The sequence below is a fragment of the Sinocyclocheilus grahami genome, unplaced genomic scaffold (assembly GCF_001515645.1).
Source record: "Sinocyclocheilus grahami isolate Dianchi unplaced genomic scaffold, SAMN03320097.WGS_v1.1 scaffold1479.1, whole genome shotgun sequence".
NCBI classification, from domain to species: domain Eukaryota; kingdom Metazoa; phylum Chordata; class Actinopteri; order Cypriniformes; family Cyprinidae; genus Sinocyclocheilus; species Sinocyclocheilus grahami.
This window is the reverse complement of record NW_015506658.1, coordinates 246922-271894: the sequence shown is the minus strand read 5'-3', so window position 1 is coordinate 271894 and position 24973 is coordinate 246922. Positions and strand designations below refer to the sequence as shown.

General features: G+C 37.3%; 1 long non-coding RNA gene and 1 pseudogene across 1 annotated transcript; both read left to right on the top strand.

Annotated features, from left to right (window-relative positions):
* Positions 1 to 2989, top strand: part of LOC107570571 (uncharacterized) — a 4329-nt pseudogene extending 1340 nt beyond the window's left edge.
* A 357-nt stretch (positions 2990 to 3346) lies between these two features.
* Positions 3347 to 9813, top strand: LOC107570580 (uncharacterized). The gene is made up of 3 exons (XR_001607053.1): positions 3347 to 3357; positions 7587 to 7772; positions 9558 to 9813. It is a non-coding gene; the product is annotated as an uncharacterized lncRNA (long non-coding RNA).
* Positions 9814 to 24973: the final 15160 nt, after the last annotated feature.

Below are 24973 nucleotides of genomic sequence, written 5' to 3'. Positions count from 1 at the left end.
ACATGTCTGGACTCAACAGAGAGACAGAGAGTGTTTTCTAACACAGGTCTATGCTCAAAAAGTGGTTAATAACCAGTCTTGTTTGTTATGTTTAATCCAAACACAGACCTGATGGCACTCCCTGCATTAAAGATTGCCAGAAGATTTTGAGAGTGGTAAAGCCAAACTTCCTCAGGATCCATGAGAATCTGCTTATGGGCAAAGTGGTCTCAAATACAGAGAAGAAGCTGTACCGCTATTACTGTGAGGCGCTCTTGGTCTTCCGTCACATGCAGAGTCCAGGAGCTGTGGAAGGCTTGACAGTAAGTTCATGTATTTCAATGAGTTTGTACTCATGATATGATGTAGTGTTTGAACACGTATGCAATAGTAAATTAAACCTTTCCAATGTTGCAGGATGCAGACTGGGTAGATAGGATTGCACAAGGTGGCAGGGTGGTGATCGGCGTAAGGAAGGAGAAAACGGCAAGTATGCAAATCGCCTTGACACAAGATGAGGAAGCTGTAAGTTTTAGTATGATTTAAAGAGCATATTGCATACCCACCAGTGTTTACATTCAGTAACTCTTTAGTGTTATTCCATAGTGCTTTCAGCTGTACTACAAGGAGATCAGGCCTAAGAACATTGGGCTCAAAAAATTCTGCCAAAGTTTTTTTACTTCCACGTCCGGCGAGGCTGTTCACAGTGTCTCACAAGACATGACTCGCCTCCATGAAATGTAGGTACCAATAGAGACCCATGTGCACTTGTGTAAATGGATACACTTTATTTTGGCTGGTCAGTCACAGTCAACATTTTATGTCACGTTTTCTCACTGCAGGTATAAGCTGACCCCTTTCAGGAGTTATGATGTACGGAGGGCCGTTGAGAAAGCTGCAGAAAAGCTCCCAGCGCACCAACATAAGGCCGTGAATCATTACCTGGCCCATAGAACTAGTGCGGACAGAAGGCCACAGTCTCAGGATATTGTGGATGCAGCTATGCTGCTGGACTCCTTGAAGGGGTAGGTCTCTTCATTCAACAAGCAAATAATACACCACCAAAAATTTCTACAGCTGATTAGCTAATTTTTCTTGTATTTTAAACACTGTTTTTCTCACTTACACAGCACTTCTTCGGATGATGACACCTCCTTGGCTGAACTGAGTACTGCTGGAACCAGCAAGGAGCAACACGCTTCGCGGAAAGACTTCTCTGCCTTTCTGGCCAGGTTTCCGGTTTCGTTAGAGGGCCAGCCACCGACCAAAAAGCGGCGGGTCAATTCAGGGTTTCCTAAAGACCGTGTCTTTTACGACAGGTGGAGAGCCACCCAGTATACCCAGAGAGAGGAATATCTGCTGTGTGAGACTCCAATGCATTAATACAGCACTGAAACTCATTAACTCGACACAAAATCGGCCATTCATTCATTGTGACAAGTGAATTGCGTGAGTAAAATTATTTCATTCTTTCTTTCAGCACAATTCACACATCACAAGCCTTCTGCCTCAAAGGTGGCAAGGCTGATTGCACAGGAGGGGTGGAAGGCCAACTATCCAAAGCCAGAAAAAAATCGAAAAAAGCGCCCACAGGCACCATTGAGGCAGATGAGGTTATAATCAAATGTGTGTCTGAGCAGGCCTGGACAGGCCTGGCCGTCAAGGACTTTGGAGCTGAGGAGGGTCTAGGTAAGAAACCTTTTAATTTTCCTTGTAAGGGGAGAAAATACCATCACTTAAATATACATTTCAGCCACCGTTAGCTGCACCAAGAACTAAAAAGTGACCCTGGACCACAAAACCTGCCATAAGGGTCAATTTTTTTTAATTGAGATTTATACTTTTTAGTATGGTTTGTTATGATAGGACAATATTTGGCTATGATACAACTATTTGAAAATCTGGAATCTTTAAATCTGCCTTTAAAGTTGTCCAAATTAAGTCCTTAGGAGTGCATATTACTAATCAAAAAATAACGTTTGACATTTACGGTAGGAAATTTATAAAATACCTTCATTGAACATGATCTTTACTTGATATCCTAATGATTTTTGGCATAAAATATTTTTTTTTTATTTTGACCCATACAATATATTATTGGCTATTGCTACAAATATACCCGTGCTACTTAAGACTGCTTTTGTGCTCCAGAGTCACAAATACTGAATAGCCTGTACATGCATTGTGTATTCAGTTGTCCTTTTGATCTTAAAATGTAATGTTCTCTTGATTATAGGGGTGGTTACAACCCGACCGTTTTCTAAAGGCGACATTGTGTGCGATTACCATGGAAAGGTAATCAGAGCAGCCGAAGGGATGGCCATGATGGAGGGACTTCATGACCAGGCCAGGTACCTCTTCTTCTTCAAAGCTGGACAGAGAGACCTGTGCATTGATGCAAAGACTGGCTGCGATTGCCACAGAGACACAGTTGGCCGAAGAATTAAATGTTGTTCTAAGAGGCCCAACCTGGAGCCCCTTCACTGTGTGATGAAGGTAAACGGAGAGGACAAGAATGTCATCCTCTTCAAGGCGCTGCAGGACATCAGCATCGACACACAATTAAAATTTTACTCTGGAGTAATAAGAAAGTCTTTCCTTGGCCTGGACCTGGACTGGCTGGATGAGTAGGCCAGGTCAACAGATCCATGATCTGCTTCTCCACTGGCAGGCCAGTGCGAGCCAGTGCTTTCAACGGTTTGGCGGGACAAATAGCCTTGGACCAGTAGCACCAAGCCCAAAATCAGGCTGTGTTTCCACTGTCGGACCTGTGCTTAATCAAAATGTCCTCAACACGCCTCTCTGGAATAACGGCACGCAACCTCATCATCTCACCAACAAGACGTTTTCTCACATTGGAAACTAGCAAGATTGCAAAACGAACATAAATTGTTTGAATTTTTAGGGGGGTTTTTTACTTATAGAATTAAAACCCAAGCAACAATGTTTTACCACAGTTCTACAATAAAAACAATGATACAATGATAATTCATTTGTGCCAGGACTGCTCTTTAATCATGCAGAAATAAAGTGGTATTTACTGGTATTTCTCAAAAGAAAGAGGACACACATACTTATTAATTTGTGTCTATTTCTGTTTATTTGTAATCGCACAAAAGCATGCACATTAAAAAAAACATTATTGGTACATTCTCATGTGTACATCACATTTCCTTAGAATGATCATTTCTATTACTCCACCAAATTAGATGATCTGAGGAGCTTTGAAATGCGCTCTCCAGTCTCAATATAGTGTTATTTTAGCCCACGCAATAGAGGGAGATCCTAAGCGAAAAACTGAGGTTGTGATATATTTTATGACACACAGTTAAATATGGATGTCAGGCAGTCCAGTATAGAGACAAGATGTATTGACAGGTAAAATATGTGACCAAATAAATCCAATGGTCCAACGGAATAAATTGGTTTTGAAATTCACTAAGACGGGCGGTTGGAAAGACCGGTCCAACCCTGAAATGATGGATGATAGAATAATCATTGAATAATGACTCGGATAGTGGATGTATTTACACTCCAAAAAAAATGCCAGAGATTCATATTGCTAATATCACAAATACCAAACTCTATTTGTAGTAAAGAAAGGCATTACAGGCAAAGCATAACAGTTAAAGATGTTAAAAAACTATTGTGTGCTTGATGTACGTGTGGGTCCCCAGCCCGATTTCCAGGGTGGCGTTGTCTGTATTTAGCACCATAATTGGTGTTGTCTTAATTTTCTAAACATCCAGTAGTGCCACATTAAGGTACTCTTGCAGGTGTATGACACCAGGCTGTATTCTGAAATGTATTAAATTAAACTCTGTTGGCAAACTAATGAACGTTTAGTGCCCTTGCCTTAGTTGTTATTTACTTGCCAATTCAGCAGACTACAATTAAGTTGGGAGAGTAACAGTGTTGAATAATACATATATTACAAAATAAAAAGCATAAATTATATACAATTATATATTCTACCTGGCAGGGGAGACACCATGATCAAGAAGGTGGTTCACCCAGGGCGAGGCTCGGCCACTGCACTCCGGCCGTGCTGATCCCTGCAAACTCCCCAAATGTGGGCTGACAGGCATGGGGGGTATTCCCCATGAATAAAGGCTCACTGGCAACAGTGGGCTCCGGGATGGCATCCGGCGGCAACCTGTGCTGGTGGTGGGAACTGTCAGGAAATTGGGACGTCTTGTTAGAATGTTTTCTGTTTTCTATCATTGGTTTCCACCATCATTCTATGGGTGGAGGTACCTACCTTAAGTATTTGACCAGAAGACGGTCAACGGTCATTCCAAATGGAGTTGGGGACCCATTACGGCAATCGAGATCTAGCATCGCTAACTCCTTTGGCATGCCCTGCATCCGGTTGTCCTGGCGGTGACAAATGAGTCGACAAATCTTTTCTCCTGCAGAGGAAACCTGCGGCTGCGTATAAATAAGTGTCTATGGCTCATTCTCACCTGTATTGTCGCTTGGGATAGAAGCATGCCAATAAAAAAAATTACATAAATTATAACTAAGCTATTTACTTAGTGTTTTGCTATTTATTTAATCCGCGAGTACAGTTTACAAACCCGAGGGAACGGATTGCGAAAGCGTGCGCACGGATTATGAATTTGTTTATTAATTTTTCGGTTTATTAATCCGTGGGCACGATTTGTTAAACCGAGGGAACAGTTTAAGAATTCGTGAGTACGGTTTATTAATCCGTGGGCACGATTTGTTAAACCGAGGGAACAGTTTAAGAATTCGTGAGTACGGTTTATTAATCCGTGGGCACGATTTGTTAAACCGAGGGAACAGTTTAAGAATTCGTGAGTACGGTTTATTAATCCGTGGGCACGATTTGTTAAACCGAGGGAACAGTTTAAGAATTCGTGAGTACGGTTTATTAATCCGTGGGCACGATTTGTTAAACCGAGGGAACAGTTTAAGAATTCGTGAGTACGGTTTATTAATCCGTGGGCACGATTTGTTAAACCGAGGGAACAGTTTAAGAATTCGTGAGTACGGTTTATTAATCCGTGGGCACGATTTGTTAAACCGAGGGAACAGTTTAAGAATTCGTGAGTACGGTTTATTAATCCGTGGGCACAATTTGTTAAACTGAGGGAACAGTTTAAGAATTTGTGAGTATGGTTTATTAATCCGTGGGCACGATTTGTTAAACCGAGGGAACAGTTTAAGAATTCGTGAGTACGGTTTATTAATCCGTGGGCACGATTTGTTAAAACGAGGGAACAGTTTAAGAATTTGTGAGTACGGTTTATAAACTGAGGGGACGGATTGCAAAACCGGATTGTTTTTTTTCTCCTACAGGTGACTTCCCGGGCTCCGTAATATCGCGTTCAAGTGTGAGGGGGAAAAAAAACTTTTGCAAGTGTTTTTCATGTATTGTGAAACTGCAGGAAAAAAAAGGTCAAATGAATACGTTACAGATCATGTTTATTTTGCGTTAACATGAAGCTGCGGTTTCATAATACATGAATTGCACTTATGAAAAACAGTAAAATGCTGCAAATCTTTTTTTTGTGTACTTGAAACACAATTTCCATCTGTATAAGTCTTCTCTTGCGTTTGCAAAATGAATTTAGGCTTGCAACCTTGTGTACATTTTCACAAATCTTACCTCGTGCATGCAAATCTTTTTGGCATCATATAGAACAGTATTAAAATGTTTCAAACATCCATTCATATTTGTTAATTTGCCGTGGTGTTAATCACAGTATCCTAGACTTAATTGGCAATCTATTTATAAAACACTCGACACTTATACATTTGATGTTAAATATTGATTGAAAATGTTTTACGTTATACATGTTTTGTGTACTGCTTTTATATTTAAATGTCCAGAGTCCTTTTTTTGTCATACAAATGTTGTTAAACCTGCTAAGCTCTGTAACTTAATATACTATTGTGATGAAAATGTAAATAATTATCATATGAGAATGTTGTACTGTCAGTAATATATAGAGCCTAGGCTGTGTCTGGCGTGCATGTGTGAAAAGCATCAAAACGGACATAACTGAGAATTATCGAATGACTTTAATTGAACCAAATATGAGAAGAAGAAAAAAACAAATTCTGAGAAATACAAAGTAAACAGCAGACCTATTGGAAACCAATTGAAAAACATTTACATATAAACAAACAAATCAATTAACTATATTATACAAGCACACAAACTAAACAGCTGAACAAATCATATTTTAATAATTGGGAAACTACTTCATTAACCTATATAATGCTGCAAATCTTTTTTTTGTGTACTTGAAACACAATTTCCATCTGTATAAGTCTTCTCTTGCGTTTGCAAAATGAATTTAGGCTTGCAACCTTGTGTACATTTTCACAAATCTTACCTCGTGCATGCAAATCTTTTTGGCATCATATAGAACAGTATTAAAATGTTTCAAACATCCATTCATATTTGTTAATTTGCCGTGGTGTTAATCACAGTATCCTAGACTTAATTGGCAATCTATTTATAAAACACTCGACACTTATACATTTGATGTTAAATATTGATTGAAAATGTTTTACGTTATACATGTTTTGTGTACTGCTTTTTTATTTAAATGTCCAGAGTCCTTTTTTTGTCATACAAATGTTGTTAAACCTGCTAAGCTCTGTAACTTAATATACTATTGTGATGAAAATGTAAATAATTATCATATGAGAATGTTGGACTGTCAGTAATATATAGAGCCTAGGCTGTGTCTGGCGTGCATGTGTGAAAAGCATCAAAACGGACATAACTGAGAATTATCGAATGACTTTAATTGAACCAAATATGAGAAGAAGAAAAAAAACTAAAATTCTGAGAAATACAAAGTAAACAGCAGAACTATTGGAAACCAATTGAAAAACATTTACATATAAACAAACAAACCAATTAATCAATTAACTATATTATACAAGCACACAAACTAAACAGCTGAACAAATAATATTTTAATAATTGGGAAACTACTCCCTTAACCTATATCATTTAACACAGAACTTTCTTTTTAAATTCTATTCTTCGATGCTTAGCACCCGGTTGTTAATATGTTTTATTTTCATCTTCAGTGGCAGCTGTTCCACAAGGTCCTCAATGTCTCCTGAACACATTGAGTCTGGGACAACGTACTCCTCGTAATCCACCCCCAGAAGCACGATCACGCCCATTCCGGAAGAGACTCCGACCACCTCCACCCTCTCCTCAATGAGCCCCCCCATACACACACTGGGATTCCTATCATTATGGGGGCTTTCCATATATGTAATGATTTGTATAATGTACAAACTGTATATTCTCTCCCCTAACCTTAAACCTACCCATCACAAAAAGCTTCCTTAGATTTTCAAGAAAGATCATGATTTATAAGCCATTTTCCTCATCCGGACCAAACAGATGTCCCCACACGGTCAAAAAACAAAAGGCAGATTTATAAGCAAGTTGTGTTGCCTTATGTTACTAATATGGCAGATGTGTGTAGTGATGGGAGGGGCTCCAGTTTGAGAGAGACTGATTTAAAGAAATAATATTATGCATTACATGGTGTACCTTTACAGTGGTGTGTGTGGAAGAATTGAATTGAATTCTTCCATTCTGTTTAGTGTTTGGGCAGAGGTGGGTCAGCTCCACTGTGTCTCCATTTAACAGCTCGATAAGAGCCTCATCTCGCCAAAGAGAAACCTCAACTGCTGTTGATTTGCAGTTTAACTTGAAGTCCAGGACGGGCACTTTACCGAACTGCACCTGCGCCATCCTCACCTCCTGCAACTACAAATCACATACCAGAGGTAACATTATTGGCGTTCTGTTACAGTACAGTACTCCAACATGCTCCCACCACAAAGCATGAAGGTTGCCCACATGTCTTTTATGCTATATTCTGCAGATTTACAATATCCCAAAAAGGATAGTTCAACCCAAAATGAATATTGTCGTCATTTACTCACCCTCAAGTTGTTCCAAACCTGTATGATTTTCTTTGCTCTTCTAAATCCGAAGGAAGATGTTTGTAAGAATGTTTGTAACCTGACAGTTCTGGGGCACCATTAATTTATGTGTATACATATATATACAGTGGGTACGGAAAGTATTCAGACCCCCTTAAATTTTTCACTCTTTGTTATATTGCAGCCATTTGCTAAAATCATTTAAGTTAATTTTTTTCCTCATTAATGTACACCCAGCACCCCATATTGACAGAAAAACACAGAATTGTTGACATTTTTGCAGATTTATTAAAAAAGAAAAACTGAAATATCACATGGTCCTAAGTATTCAGACCCTTTGCTCAGTATTTAGTAGAAGCACCCTTTTGATCTAATACAGCCATGAGTCTTTTTGGGAATTTTTTTTCTCATTTTGTCTCTCATAGTTGAGGTATACCTATGATGAAAATTACAGGCCTCTCTCATCTTTTTAAGTGGGAGAACTTGCACAATTGGTGGCTGACTAAATACTTTTTTCCCCCACTGTATATATATATATATATATAAATATATAATGTGTGTGTGTGTATTTATGTATTTATTTATGTGGAGTTTATTTGCAAAAAACAATAAACGCCACTAAAAGAAATATAGTGCGATTTGAACCCTAAACACGTTATGTCAAAAAAGCTGGTTTTGTCCACTTTCAAGGCATCACGAGTTCAAGTTTTACTGCAGAAGCCGACAAGCGCCCTCGTTGTTTTTGAACAGAAGCCGATAAGTCCATTTTAGCGAATCAGCACGCTGTATTCAGGTCAGGTGACAAGGCTACTTTCACTTTGAAAAAACGTGCTAGCTGAGAGGAGTTTCGTCAGAGCTGACTAAAAGTGATCGAGGATCATTTCGACGAACTTGATGAATCTGTGATATCTTCTTCAGGGCGAAAAAGGAAAATAAAAGCTGAAATGTTTTCTCGGAAGCTTGCAAAAACAGCGCGTTACACTGATGAGGGAAAAGCTCTGTGTATTGCGTGTAATCACATCCATACAGTTTATGATCACAAAGGCGATTACAAAGATTAAACAAGTGTTTTTTTTTAAACTAAAACATGAAATGTGGAGTTATCTGCTTTTGCTATAAAACATACTTTTAATATGTAAACAAACATACTTTCAATAAACTAATAAATTACCTGTATTTGAAGTTATTATTACTTAATCAAAACAACCCAACTGCAGTTTGATTGGTATTACTTAGAATGCGCACATTTTTTTTTGTTAATTTTTCATAATATGGAAGTCAGTGGTGACCTAAAACTGCTTGATTACAAACATTCTTACATATAACAACTTTTGTGTTCAGCAGAGCAAAGAGTTTTATACAGGTTTGGAACAACTTGAGGGTGAGTAAATGATGACAATTTTGGGTGAACTATTCCTTTAAGGTGTGTTTGACTTTAAGCAGATTAAGACTGGTGCATAGTGCTCTATGACAAAGTCACAAGAGCGATTTGTAAACATACAACAGTTTTTTTTAAGGTTTGTTAAATTTGCATTGGTTCATGAGAATGAACTCTTTTAACCAAGTCACTGCACTGCATTACACGTGCCTCTGTTAAATGTACTTACTTTCCTCTATCTCTCCCAGGAGACTGACATGCCCTTCTTCCGAAGGCTTCACTTTGTCCACTGAGACCAGAGGGGAATGTGGAACGAGGATCTCTTTGGCTCTTCTTTCCTGGTCTTCAGTCAGGCTCAGTGGGGCGGTTTTAAATTTGCTGGTGGCTAATTTCACAAAAATGCTTGGCTTTCCATACTTGCTTGATATGGTATGGTTTTTCACCCCATAGCTGACCCCTCCTTCGAATTCCGGGGTCTCACCTATGGTGTACCAAATGAAAAATAAACTAGGAAATCAATCAATCCCCTGAAAAATGTATAAATCAAGCAATCAATTATCAGTACGTGTATCAAAAGTTTAGAGGGTTCATGAACTGCATTTTTAAATGATCCTCTGATTTAAATACTCCAATTAAAGGGACGTGTCTCCTTAAAGACTTCAATGTAAATGCCCACTGCTATGATTAACATCTTTTCATACAAAGTCTGAACTCTTTAGGATCCTTTGAAAGGTAATATTATTTGTAGTCCAGTAATCCTGTTTTCTCTCATCTGTGAGTTCACAGACACACCAAGTGAAGGGCCAAAAATGCATTTAATAAGTTGATGCCGTTTTTGTCATCTGTTACATCATAATCATGTTAGTCAGATTGGTATCTTGTTCTGAATAAAACAGTTTTTCATGACCCCTTTAAATAATTAGTGTATTCTTAAGTCATAGTTTACTGTAATTTGAAGTGATTTTGATGTATATTACAAATCTGTTATATTATTGAATGAACAGTATTGTGCAGAACTTGATGACTGATATTTCCTTTTCCAAACATTAATTTTGCAATTGCAATTAATTGTAATTATGCGCAGGTATTTTGCACAATACTGTACTAAATGTTGTTTTGTTGTTTTTCATCAAATATATAAGTATATTCAGAAATACTCATTTATTTTTAGCTGCACATTATTGTAGCGTCACAATCATTTAAAAATTGTAAAGAAATAGTCCAAAAAGTTTTCAAGGCAATCAAAATTGCTAAAGTTGCAGTGGCCTTGTCTGATCTGTGTTGTACCATTGAATTTTTGAACTTTTGCACTGCCCATTTAGAGCTGTTAATCGTGACCAAAGTTTTAGCTAAGGTTAATATAGTACCGTTTTTGATAAATGTCTGTTGAGGCCACAACGTTTGGCTTTTATCCTAAGATCTTAGTGACAAGCAGCAATTATGATGGACTGTGAAAACTTTGCACTCTTTGGTGTTTTCCAGCGATTGATTCTTTTGTTGTTCTGTTGATTTTACAGTGGTTTACTCAATGGGTCACAGTTGTTCCTGCGATACTCACCATTCTTAGATGACATGTAAGTGTTACTGCCATCTGTAACAACACTGAAGGCTGTTAACTTGTGTTGCTCTGCTTCAATTTTCTCTCCACACTTTTCATAGGCTACCGTGTAGCAACACATTTACATTTAAATGGCTCTGGACGGCTGTGTGGACTGCATGTGGCCATTGTGATGCTAAGAAAAAAATACACAGAAAGGGTAATTATGAAACTTGTTAATCTGATTCAAATAGGACATAATGCAGTTAATATGTGTACTGTACATGCAAAGTTACAATTGAGCTATCTTTTTTATTTCATACTTCACAAGAATTTATTTAATAATTCATGTAATTGATTTAGATTTTTTTTACTTTCCTGTCAGGGAGTGAAAAAAGGGCAGTCTCTGACAGCATACCTTTTCTTTTTCTTTTTCCTTCTCCTTCAGACCATGATTTCTCTTTTTTTAAAGGTGCAGTGTGTAAATTTTCTAGCGGTGAGGTTGCGAATTGCAATCAACGACTCAGTCCCCCTCGTTTTTTTTTTTTAAACTTCAAACTGCACAGGAATTTATTTATTCATTAATGCGAGTTATTTATTGAAAGTTATTGATATTCAATTTCAATTTTCAAGTTATTGATATATTCAATTTTCATATTCAATTCTTCATAATCTTTTAAAAATCATTAATGTTATGTGAAATCAGTTAAAAAATTACTTTAAAAAAAATGTTTCCAGTCAGAAAAACTCTTCTCTGACCAAATCCTGTCAGAATAGGGTTTATTACATTACAATCTCTGTTGTCAGCCTGTCCTGACACTGTCATATAGGCCCCTATCACTTTATTTAATTGGAAGAATTTATTTTGTAGTTGTAAAGTTACAACTTTTAATCATTGTTTGTAGAAAAGTAAAAAGTGACTCACCTCAGAAAATAGGTTGTTGTTGTTGCAGACTGGTCAGTGGGTCAGTGGTCTTAAACTTGGCAGCAGTCCAATCAGATGACGTTGCCAAGGCAATAATAATAAAAATTCATTACATTTATATAGCGCTTTTCTAGGCACTCAAAGCGCTTTACATTGTGAGGGGGTATCTCCTCATCCACCACCAGTGTGCAGCATCCACCTGGTTGATGCGACGGCAGCCATAGTGCGCCAGAACGCCCACCACACACCATCTTACTGGTGGAGAGGAGACAGATTGATGAAGCCAATCAGCAGATAGGGGGATGGTTAGGAGGCCATGATGATCAGAGGCCAATGGGCAAATTTGGCCAGGATGCCGAGGTCACACATCTACTCTTTTCGAAAGACACCCTGGGATTTTTAATGACCACAGAGAGTCAGGACCTCAGTTTAACGTCTCATCCGAAGGACGGTGCTTGTTGACAGTATAGTGTCCCCATCACTACACTGGGGCGTTAGGACCCACACAGACCACAGGGTGAGCACCCCCTGCTGGCCTCACTAACACCTCTTCCAGCAGCAACCTAGTTTTCCCAGGAGGTCTCCCATCCAGGTACTGACCAGGCTCAACCCTGCTTAGCTTCAGTGGGCAACCAGTCTTGGGCTGCAGGGTGATATGGCTGCCAGAGGGTAAACTTTCTCTCCCTCCCGTTCTCCCTTCCTGTGTGTGTGTATACAGGTTTGATTGTAATTGTTTGTGAGGACCAAATGTTCTCACTTATATAGGGAAATATCATGACAACCAACTAGTGAGAACATCGTACTGATCCTCACTAGTTAAAAGGGCTTATAAATGAGCCAAAACATGTTTTTATTCAAATCTAGTGTTTTGTACACGTTGGGTTTAGAGGTCCTGGAGGGCCGGTGTCCTGCAGAGTGTAGCTCCAACTGGCCTCAACACACCTGCTGGGAAGTTTCTAGTATGCCTAGCAAGAGCTTGATTAGCTGGTTCAGGTGTGTCTAATTGTCTAAACTCTACAGGACACTGGCCCTCCAGGACTGAGTTTGGGCACCCCTGTTGTACATCATACTGTTAACTTGATTGATGTGATCATCATGCAGCTAACGAAGCTATTTTGTCTTATGTTTGTTTTCTACAGTACATTGGATGCCTCCCGGAATGAATTTTTTTTGGTATTAATTTTATGTATTTATTCAAATGAATTTTTTTTTTTTAGTGATTTGTATTATAATGTATTATTTAAATAACTTATGTTTAATGATTTATTTATTTGTATATTATATATATATTTATTTATTACTTATTATGAAATTATTTATATATTTTATTCAAATTGAATTAACTTGTTTTTAATGAATTTACTTTTTTATAATAATGTTTTTAGATTAACTTTGTTTTTAATGAATTCACTTTATTATAATAATACCTGTATTGAAATTAACTTGCAAAAATGATGGCAAAAATACCTTTGATGAGCCTGACAGAGCAAAACATGTTTCCCCCAGCAGGTACTTTAACACGAGGCTATTCTCTATTGACAATCGTTGTGCAAGAGACACAAACTACATCTTCTTTGCTCAGTTTGTCACTGAAATGCACATGGCCACATCTAGTATGTCTATCCAGCTGAGAAAAGCAAAAACCATGACCCGCGATGGACGCAACTGTTCTCTGCTGCAGGACAAACAGGAGTTAGAAAAACTTGTGAATAATAAGGAGGCAACACGTTTCATGCAACCATTAAGAGGGACTCCAGCGCACTGGGAGAAAACTCTGCGTGACTTGTTTGACCGCAGGACTGCTGGGTTAATGGCTACAATCCAGTGTTATTAAGAGCTTGGAATGCAAACATGGACATACAGTTCATTCTGAACCCCTACAGCTGTGTCATGCACATGCTCGCGTACATTGCAAAAGCTGAACATGAGATGAGTGGTTACCTGAAGAGAGTGATAAAAGACTCAAGCCATGATAACCTGTCTGATCGTGAGTGCATGAAGCAGGTCATGAATGCCTATTCAAAGAACAGAGAAGTCGGCGCTCAAGAGGCAGTCGCTCGCACATGCAGTCTGAAATTGAAATCATCGTCACGTTCTGTCATTTTCATACCCACTGATGACAATGCTGTAAAGATGTGTTTACCAATGAGGTACTTGCAGACCATGGACCAAACAGACCTGAATTTGAGAACATGTGCATGGCTGAATTTGCAAGTGAATACCGCATTGTTTAAGGAGGACAGACAAAAGGTAAAAATGTTTTGCCACTTCAAAAAAATATGGGACACATTCTGCTGTTTTTCACAGCAGAAAACCCCAGAAAAATTCTATGGAACTCTAGTAAAGCTTTACCTACCATATCACAGAGATGAACAGCTGAAGTCCACATGTGAATCCGTTTATGCATTTGCTTCAGTAAAACTACCAGGCACTGATGAACTGCAACGTGTGTTCAACATTGCAAATGAAAACCGTGAGAAATATGAAAAACGTAGCGAGGCTATAGAAAAGGCAATTGAGGATTTTGAACAGAATTGGGCCAATTGAAGATGCATGGACTACACTGGCACTTGCAAACGAACTGATCAGATTGGAGAGCATTATGGAGCGCGAACCCACTGATCCCAATGAAGTGAACGAGCAAGAATACACATTCCTGAATACACAGCATCTACCTCTGTCAGTAAAGGCCAATTCACACCGCACCGACAACCGCCGACAAACGCCAACAGATTAGTCTGTCGGAGTTTTTTGGATCAGTCGGCGTTTGTTGGCGTTGGTCGGAGTTGGTTTTCACCCGACTGAACATGTTTAATCGGCGTTTGTTGGGTCGTGGAATGTCTGAGCAGTGTGATATGAAAAATAATCTTAATAGCAGAAAGGAATGTACCATTTAATAACAGCTTGAGCAGTCTTTATAAGCAGATTGAGATGTTGTATACAACATGCATGTATGTACTACTGTGCATAGTTTACCCGGATAAAAATAAATTAACCATGGTTTAATTATAGTAAAAACATATTATTTATTTGTTTGTTTATTTTTGGCGTATCGATTGCCATTTGTATTTTTATTTGCAGTAATACCCCGGTTAATTTGCGTAAGGGTAGCGCTGACCCTATTATTGAACTATGTATTGGCTTTGTTCAGCACCACCTGACCGGACAGTTCCCATAACGATGCGCATACATCAAACGAGAAGAACAGAGCGGATACCCACTTATTCTTTGCAATAAGGTAATTATAAATTGACATATTGATTAAACCAAAGTGGTGAGGATCGGAATGCATACCTTAAGATGTCTTTCTTTGAGAACCTGATAGATGGCTCTACATGTCTCGGGTACAAGTTCGCTTAAAGTTGAGCATCCGATGCGAAAAGCGTAATGCAATGCAATGCTACGAAATGATTCCCCTGTGAATAAAACAATTGTTGCGGTTGTCGGTGCGGTGTGAATTGGCCTAAACACAGCTATGCCGCTCGTGGAGGCTGCCCATCTAAATCGTGCACAGACTCGCAAAATGTATCAGAGCTTGAATCAAACACAAGCGTCCATATTTTATGCCGTGCGAGACTGGTGCAAAAGATGTGTCTCTGGTGAAAGCCCACAACCGTTTCTGTATTTTTTGAACGGAGGAGCCGGAGTTGGTAAATCACACGTTATTAAATCTATTTACGCAGAAGCATCCAAAATCCTGCGTAGGCTTCCATGCATGCGAGATGATAACACTGACGCTGATAATGAGGCAGAGAGATGATCTCGCATATGCTGAGCTTCTGATGCAGACAGGTGCATGCTAGAAGCATGCATAAGATCCTCCCCTATTGATGCATTACACATCTATGCGACCAATAAAGAGGTAGACGGTCATAACACTGAAGCCATATCCTCGCGCTTTTCAGATAGCATTAACATCGATGCGCATGACTACAAAAAAGATCCACGAACAGGTGAAATGAAAAGGCAAGCTGTACCATTAAAAGGAGACGAACGTGATCTAATTGATGCACTACAGACTGCTATTGGTGCACGAGTGATGCTTACTAGAAATATTGATGTAGAAGATGGACTGTTAATGGGACTTCTGGACCGGCTTTCTCAAGCCGTATTTAAACTTCTTCTTCTTCTTCTGACCAAAAATTTGAACTGTATCTCCTCCTAGAGCTTTAAAGCTAGAACCACCAAACTCGGCCCAGACCTTCAGACTGCTCTGACTCGGGTTGCTATATCTTTTCAGACTGATCCGACTTACAGTTTTCCTAAAAATGATGATTAAAACTGGGAAAAATCCCATAGGCTTTCATTGAACAGTCTTGGCTGATCTGAACATTCCGTCAAACTCTGACTGTCAAAATTCCAATTTAAACACAGTGACACAATTAAAGTGCATGCCATGTACTATTTCTAAGCCATTTAAACTCATTTAATCTATCTATCTATCTATCTATCTATCTATCTGATCTGACCATTTCTTTCTATCTATCTATCTATCTATCGATCATCTGACTATTTCTATCTATCCTAGCGACATGCTAATCATGCTAGAAACATGAGAACAACATGCTAGTAACGTGCTAATAATGCAAGCAACATGCTAGTAACGTGCTAATCATGCTAGCGACATGCTAGTAACTTGCTAATGATGCTAGCAACATGCTAGTCACTTGCTAATCATGCTAGCGACATGCTAGTCACTTGCTAATCATGCAAGCGACATGCTAGTCACTTGCTAATAATGCTAGCGACATGATAGTCACTTGGTAATGATGCTAGCAACATGCTAGCGAAATGCTAGTAACTTGCTAATCATGCTAACAAAATGCTAATCACATGTTAATCATGCTAGCAACATGCTAGTAACTTGCTAATCATGCTAGCGCCATGCTAGTCATGCTAGAAACATGCTAGCGACATGCTAGTCACTTGCTAATCATGATAGCGACATGCTAGTCACTTGCTAATGATGCTAGGAACATGCTAGTCACTTTGCTAATCATGCTAGAAACATGCTAGCGACATGCTAGTAACTTGCTAATCATGCTAGCGACATGCTAGTCACTTGCTAATAATGCTAGCAACATGATAGTCACTTGGTAATGATGCTAGCAACATGCTAGCGAAATGCTAGTAACCTGTTAATAATGCTAGTAACTTGCTAATAATGCTAACAAAATGCTAGTCACATGTTAATCATGCTAGCGACATGCTAGTCACTTGCTAATCATGCTAGAAACATGCTAGCGACATGCTAGTAACTTGCTAATCATGCTAGCGACATGCTAGTCACTTGCTAGTCATGCTAGCAACATCTATCTATCATCTCTGACAGACTGTATTGCCTTCAAAATATTAAAACTTTGCTATTTCAGGCTGAAAACAATCAAACTTAAAACTTTTTAAACTTCTTAAACTTTTTAATCTTTTCAAACTTTTTCAAACTTTCTGGTCCGGCTTTCTCAAGCCAACTTAAAGTTTGTCTTGACTAACTTTTTTATCTAGTTTTATATGAAGTATTTAGCAGTATCTGTTTTTAATTTTAACCATGTAAAGTAACTAAAGAAAAAAATTAATCTACCAAAGATAAATGTCAGAGAAAAAAAATAATCATGCTAGCGACATGCTAGTCACTTGCTAGTCATGCTAGCAACATCTATCTATCATCTCTGACAGACTGTATTGCCTTCAAAATATTAAAACTTTGCTATTTCAGGCTGAAAACAATCAAACTTAAAACTTTTTAAACTTCTTAAACTTTTTAATCTTTTCAAACTTTTTCAAACTTTCTGGTCCGGCTTTCTCAAGCCAACTTAAAGTTTGTCTTGACTAACTTTTTTATCTAGTTTTATATGAAGTATTTAGCAGTATCTGTTTTTAATTTTAACCATGTAAAGTAACTAAAGAAAAAAATTAATCTACCAAAGATAAATGTCAGAGAAAAAAAACTTTATAAATAAAAATTGCAGAAGCAAAACTTGATATCGGTTCTCATCCATTCCCCTCATAGATCACGTTCCTGTGATAATGTTGCTGTTACTGAATATCAAAACAATCATTCAGGTCTTAAACAGTGGAAAGTGTGGGTTACAATTTAAATGTTCTTTGAAATGTTCTGATTTTTTATTTTAAACATTTATTTAAAATTTTCTAATTGATATGACAATCACTAAACTGACGTGACAAACAGTGATTACCTCATTCTTTTTGTCTCTATACATAAAAACACATTTGCATAGGTGTGCGAACATAATCACCTGATTTTGTAAATGTAGCCAATTACATTTGCATTAAGCACCCAGTTTGCGCTTGTAGCCTATGTTATTTAACTTAATAGCTATTTACAAAATGAGCCCACGATAACAGAAATAAACTTAGCTTTAATAAGCATGAACTTTACTTTCATTAAAATGTCAATGAAATGAAAATGTTAAAAGGAAAAGAAAAATCAGAGATTGTTGTTCAATTTAGTTACTTTTGTTGTTATATCCATATATTTTATTCTAATGTCACAAATAATAATCTTTCACAGTATACATAAATTAAATTACAGATACAGATGTATAATTCAGCAATGAACTTTTGGGGGGAAAAAATCATTTTCATTTTACTGCTGTAAAGTAATCTTGCAGTGGATGAAAAGCACTAGATCAGTTCAAATACCAAAGAATTGTATGAACTTGGCATGCACCAACAATACAGTACAGTAACAAATAAATGTAAAACAAGTCAATGTTGCATCCTCTGCACATTTGGCAACATTTCATTACAGTATAGCCTACAGTACTATAGCAGTTTCTTGGTCTCCTGACACAATACAGCTATATCTCTAGGCAGTTATTTCTCAGTTCTGTAAAAATGCAGTACACATAAAAAATGGTTACAAATAAAATGTGGCAGTCACATGCTGTGGTGTACAACATGTGCTACAGTTTACTGTATATATACAATAGTCAAATTTCCATTATTTAATGTACTGTACTGTAATTATAATGTATGTGTACGTATAAAACCCCTGTAGATGATTGGCTCAGCTCTCTCCGTTGTTAGCATGCAGAGATTCTGATTGGTGCGTCATCAGTTTTGCTACCTAATGTTTAACTTACTCATTGTTAAACTTTTTGAGAAATATGTCTTTGTTTTAAAAAACTGAATAAATGGTTTGGGGGGAAAAGTGCCAAATAAAATCAGTTATATTAACAATCGAGAAAACTGCAATACGACTAAATTCTTACCCAACTCTGCTATTAGTTTCTGTGATCGGCATTTACTTGTTGATTTCATGTTATTGTTACGGCTTAAATACTATTGTGGATGAAAGTGGAGCGAGCGGAATCGGATCACCAAAGAATTACACGATGAATCTCAGACATATCCGGCCGGGATTAGGACTTCTGAGTTACCTGAAAAGCAGTAATTATCTGATTCACGAACAAATGTTTCCCCGTATTATTCCCCTCCTCTCGCCGCTTCTCTCTCCAGTCCAGCGGGGGGCGCTAAACACAAGCTTTTATGTGTTCGAGCGATTGTTTCTATGTTTGTATCGAGAACTGTTGCTGAATGTCAAGTTAAAACATGATCTGTGTGTGTTTTTGTATTATTTATGTTTTATTCATATTGTGAGAAATAGACATTTATCATATATCCTTACTCAAATAATGTGTTTCTATCAGCAAACACTGAGAATAAAGAGAGATGATCTCCTGAATGTCTTGTTGAATGAGTGTTGATCGTCTGAGGCTCATCAATATTAACAGAGCTGCTGAAAAGACTCTTTATTTCATGTCAATAGTTCATTTATTATGCTGATGTCTTCAGATCTCCTGTGAATGGACACTTAAAGCTTTATACTTTCAAATGTTTTTTTTCTATTTCTGTATATCTACAGTAATTTTATGAACAGAATCATGTTAGAATTAGAAATAAAAATGTGGTGATTTGCATCAGTTGTTTACGATAGATAGATGTTGATGCGTAATTGTGTCAATTAGTATATGAGTCAAAGACAAAAAGGGGTTTATATAGCAATAAATAAATAAAAAATAAATATCAGGCATATTTAGAACAAAAATAATTTGATGACATATTAAAATCATATATTAAAGGATTATATATAGTGTAGCCCAAAAATATTCATTAATTGATATTTTAAATCTTTATATTTTGCCACTAGCCTTCACATTACTAGGTTTTACCCAATTGTTAGCAATACATTTTGAAATGTAATAAAATAGTCACTTTTCTTTTACATATTTTACAGGTCAGAATAACTATGTTGTTTAATTTTTACATAAATATCTATTATGGAACATTATTTCACCAATATTTTGACATTGTTTTCACAAAAATTATTTGAAAAACAAACACTTGCATTTAATTGATTTTCTATGTATATAAAATCTGTTTTGTAAATTTAATTTGATGCAGACACTAAAATTTGACATCTGGACACGGTAATAGATATATTAAAAACTGATATATTTTTTATTTTGGCAGATCAGCTCCGCCCACTGCAATCACATCATCAGTTAAGCTCCTCCCACATGTTCACTGGTAGTGAAGCTCCTCCCACTGCAATCACATCATCAGTGAAGCTCCTCCCACATGTTCACTGGTGGTGAAGCTCCGCCCACTGCAACACATCATCAGTGAAGCTCCTCCCACAGTAGTTCAGCAATAAATGCTGGAATATCTCCATCAGTTCACAAGTAAAGACGAGCATCAAATCATCAGGAAGAGCTGAAATCTGCAGAGACTGAGTTTATTAAAGAGGACAGAGAGAAGATGAGAGATCCAGAGCCCTGCAGAATCAAACACACTGAAGATACTGAAGAACTAACAGGTTGGTGTGTATTCTTCATTCATAATGCTGACGATTATAAAGCTTCAGGCAGCTTTATATTTTGGTTTGCTGTAACAAGAAAAATCTTTAGAGCTGTTGATTAATTTTGCTGAAGCATCAAATAATTAGGGACACTTCCTATGAACTAAGTACTTTTTTTCCCAACAAAATTTATGTTAGATTGAGTCTCCAACCCAGATAGTTAAGATCCAGTCTCGGATGCCAGATCCTGTCAGAAAATATCTGTTTTGTCTGGAGTCTGAACAAATAGTCAGCAGGGTAGTCGATACCCAAAACCCATTAACATCAAGTCTAAACTATATTAACACTATCAACCTAGAAGATGACTGAGCAAAGCCTTGAGAAGAGCAGAAGCAGGAGACGAAGTTTATTGAAAAATCTTAGTTGTTTATGTTTCAATGCTCAGACTTCATCTGACGAACACAAATCCAACAAGTAGTGTTTTACCAAACACAATAACATCCCATAAACCTTGAGTTTCCATCAACATTCCCTCTTATCTCTTATTCATTCAGACAAAACAGTTAATTAAACCTCACAATCATCAGATTAAGCAATGAAAATGCATAAACAAGGAAAATAAGAAAAGATAAAAAAACAAAATGAATAAATTATAAAATGATTTAAATGGTAAATGATAATGTATTGTTTGATTAAAAAAATCTAACAATAAATTACATAAATGGCTAATGATTATAAACGAGTAAATGATTATAAATTAATAAAAACAAGAAAGTAAAAACAACACAAATGTGTGGTGGCTCTCTTGATGCAACACACAGTTTGTATTTGAGGATCCTCACATCCTTCATGTTGTTGAACAAACATTAAATAGTTCTCCCTATAAAACATGAGTTGTGTGCCTATTATATATTTAAAATAATAATTTGTAGATCAATGTACCTCATCCATGGAAAGTTTCAGAGAAGTATAATTTATAAAATTACATTAAAATTATAAAACTTTTGTAATGCAATTGTCTACTTTCCGCTGTTATATCAGGGTTCATTTTCATGTCCTTACACTTTTCTGCTTTTTTTTTAACGAGTTAATGAAGATTTACTGTTTTTACTTTTGTTTCAGAGTTGATTGAAGATAATGAGGAGAAAGAAGAACTGAGTGAATTTGAGGAGAAAAATCATGTCAAAAGTGGAGAAAAACCCAAACAGAAAGATTTAAAGAAAAGAAGAGCCAAGAAATCTTTCACCTGCACTCAGTGTGGAAAGAGTTTGACAAGCAAACATATTCTTGATGTTCACATGAGAGTTCACACTGGAGAGAAACCATATGCATGTGATCAATGTGGAAAAACATTTTTCTGGGCTTCAAACCTGAAGCAGCACCTGAGAGTTCATATAAAGGAGAAGCTACATTCATGTCATTTGTGTGGAAAGAGTTTTTCATGTTTACAATATTTGAAAGTACATCAGAAAATACATGCTGCTGTGAGAGAGTACATGTGCTTCGAGTGTGAAAAGACTTTTACTACAGCGCGGTGTTTAAAACTGCACCAGAGGATTCACACTGGAGAGAAACCTTACAAGTGTTCACACTGTGACAAGAGATTCAGTGTGTCTTCAAGTCTGAAAAGACACGAGAGGATCCACACTGGAGACAAACCGTATCACTGCACTGCATGTGGGAAGTGTTTCAGTCGTTCATCTTCTCTACGCAGTCATACAAAACACATTCACAGTAAGTAGATCATCTTCAGATCCAGCACTTCCAGATCTGATGCTGCGTCCTCAACAAATGCGACACGATAATGAATCAAGCAATAAAATATAATCTGGATAAATCTGTTCTAACCAGTCATAACAAGCGACATGACAAAGAAACATTATCTAAAGTTTTCACAGTGAATAAAGTTCATCTTCATCTTCAAAACCAGCAGATTGAACTGTGAGATTCAGATCAACTCAAAGATGGAGTTCCTCCACAAAGAACAATGTACCAAAAGATTTATTTTATATAATTTTGCTTCATGATTTAAATGGTATTGTTCTGATTTCTTCTGAGTTTCATATTATGTTCAATTGTTTTATAATGCATATGTATCACTTGCTTTCATGTAGGAAAGCAGAGGTTTTTACAAACTGTTCTTGTTCAGTGTAGGATATCAGACCGAATCAGACAATCTAAGATTTGGTCAAAACCGAGTTGAGGCACGAGGAGTCACAAAAATTCCACAGAGGCCCAAGCCGACCTTGTTACCGTGCTAATTAATAGTGTTTTCACTATATTTTGGATATAGATATCCATTGCAGAATTGATGTCATACGGCTCGTTCACTGACTCGCTGGCCGTCTCAGTGATCAGCCGTAAAACAGTGATTCTGTCCTAATTCCCTTGCATATTAATGGTGGAGTTCCCTTTAAAATCTTAAATGATTCCCTTTGAGCTAAATTATTGACCTGTTTCCCTTACATCAGGAAGCTGAGGAAGAGACTGTAACACTTTTAAGAGAGACAGAGTTATATTTTTAATTCTGTTCTTCACTGTGTAAGGTCTCTGTGCAACAGATCCACCAAAAAGCTGCAGAATAAACACATTCCTAAAACCGGATCTAAAGATTCCCCCACACAGCCATCACGAGATCGTAAAACTGACAACACCTTCATTGTCTGGATTAGTTTCCTCTCAACATGATAAGAGCTAATCCAATCAAGGGAAAAGAGAACTCCTTTGTCTGGACGAACTGAAGAGCCATTTAAGCAACATACGGTTAAGTGCTGCCTCGTGACCACTGCATAAATCCATAGACCCTTTTAGGGCTGACATCACGATTACGTCACAGCTCTAGCTGGAGGCAAAACAAAGTAGACATTCAAAAACAGGTCCAATTCAACAGATTGAAAGTGATAATGTCTGTCAATTTGACTGGAATCTATCACTTTGTTGTCTTCCTCTGGAGAAGAAAAATAACAATTCTAATCATGACAACACTGGGCGAAACTGTTGAAATGTCTCGCGTCAGATATGTTAGTGTGTAATTCTTACCTGTGATCGTGACCTCTTCAGCTCTGCAGCATATTTTGGATTTGTTTTACTGATTTTGGTCCCTTGCCCACATACATCTGGCTAAATGGATAAAAATGGTCTCATTTTACACAAAACACCATACATTTTAACACATAAGTGGAAAAATTAATTAATATTGAATTTGAAAGTGGTGGCAAAAGGCTAAATTTGTTGGTGTCCTGAGTTTTTAAACTCAGCTGTTGGACACATCTCAAATGTTGTCTTGACCAATTAGACATTGACTTAGCTTGGGGTGTTGCTTTTTTCTCCTTCCAATACATAAATCAATGTGTTATTAGTCGCATGGTCCAAATTTCCCCACTCTTGCAAAGTGTAAGTTACACATGATTTCTATAATAAGAATATGATAAATTGGACTAAGAATTGACTGATATCATCATTCAATTCTCAAACACAAACATATTAAACATGAATATAAACCTATAAACTATTTAATAGTTATTAAAAATGACATACACAATCAGTGATTAGAACATGAATGTGTTGTCAAATGTGTTGGTTGCATTCATCATATGAAGTTATGCAGCGGAATGATATTTGTTCATTAGTCCTTTTAGCATCATTTGGTTGATCTGATGCATTTAGTCATGCAAAAGATAGTCTCTGTGTCGTTCTGTGAATGTGAGGACGTGTTCTGTGAGGAACAAAAGGTCAAAAGGGTCTAAAAGGAATCTCAGTCTGGTTCTTGTCGTCTAGGTGGAAGAAGTCAATCCGAGGAACTCTTTAGCTCGTGATTTCTATCATGGATTTACATGTGATGGTCAAGCTGTGTGTCTCTTTGTCCATCAATCTTGGTTACTTGTCCCAAATTTGACAATCTCCTTCCTGAGTTGAATTATCAGTAAGTGTTCTTTTGTTTTAATGCTGCAAGCTGTTCAAAGCTGTGAAAGAGTTGGTTGGTTAGGCTTGCTTCAGCTGGCCCACTGGCTTTCTTGTTACGTTTGCTGACGCACTGCTGGATCTGAAGATGATCTAGTCACTGTGATTGTGACTGTAGACTAGATAACTGATTAAACTCTGATGTGGTTTCTCTTCAGTGAGATTCTTTTCATGTGTATTCAGGGTTTTTGACAGATTGAATCTCATGTTGCAGTTTGAACACTTTTCCAGTGCGAGTTTTCTGCTTTCAGTTCAGCATCATGCATTGGGTGCATGCAGCATCAAGGACATCCTTATATTACGAAGGAATCTTCTCCTTTATCTGAATCTTCAAGTGTTTCTTCAGGACTGATGCTCAATGAAACTGAAAGCCTGAGCCGCTTCTTCCCAGTGTGAACGAAGGAAAGTGACAGATTTTTTT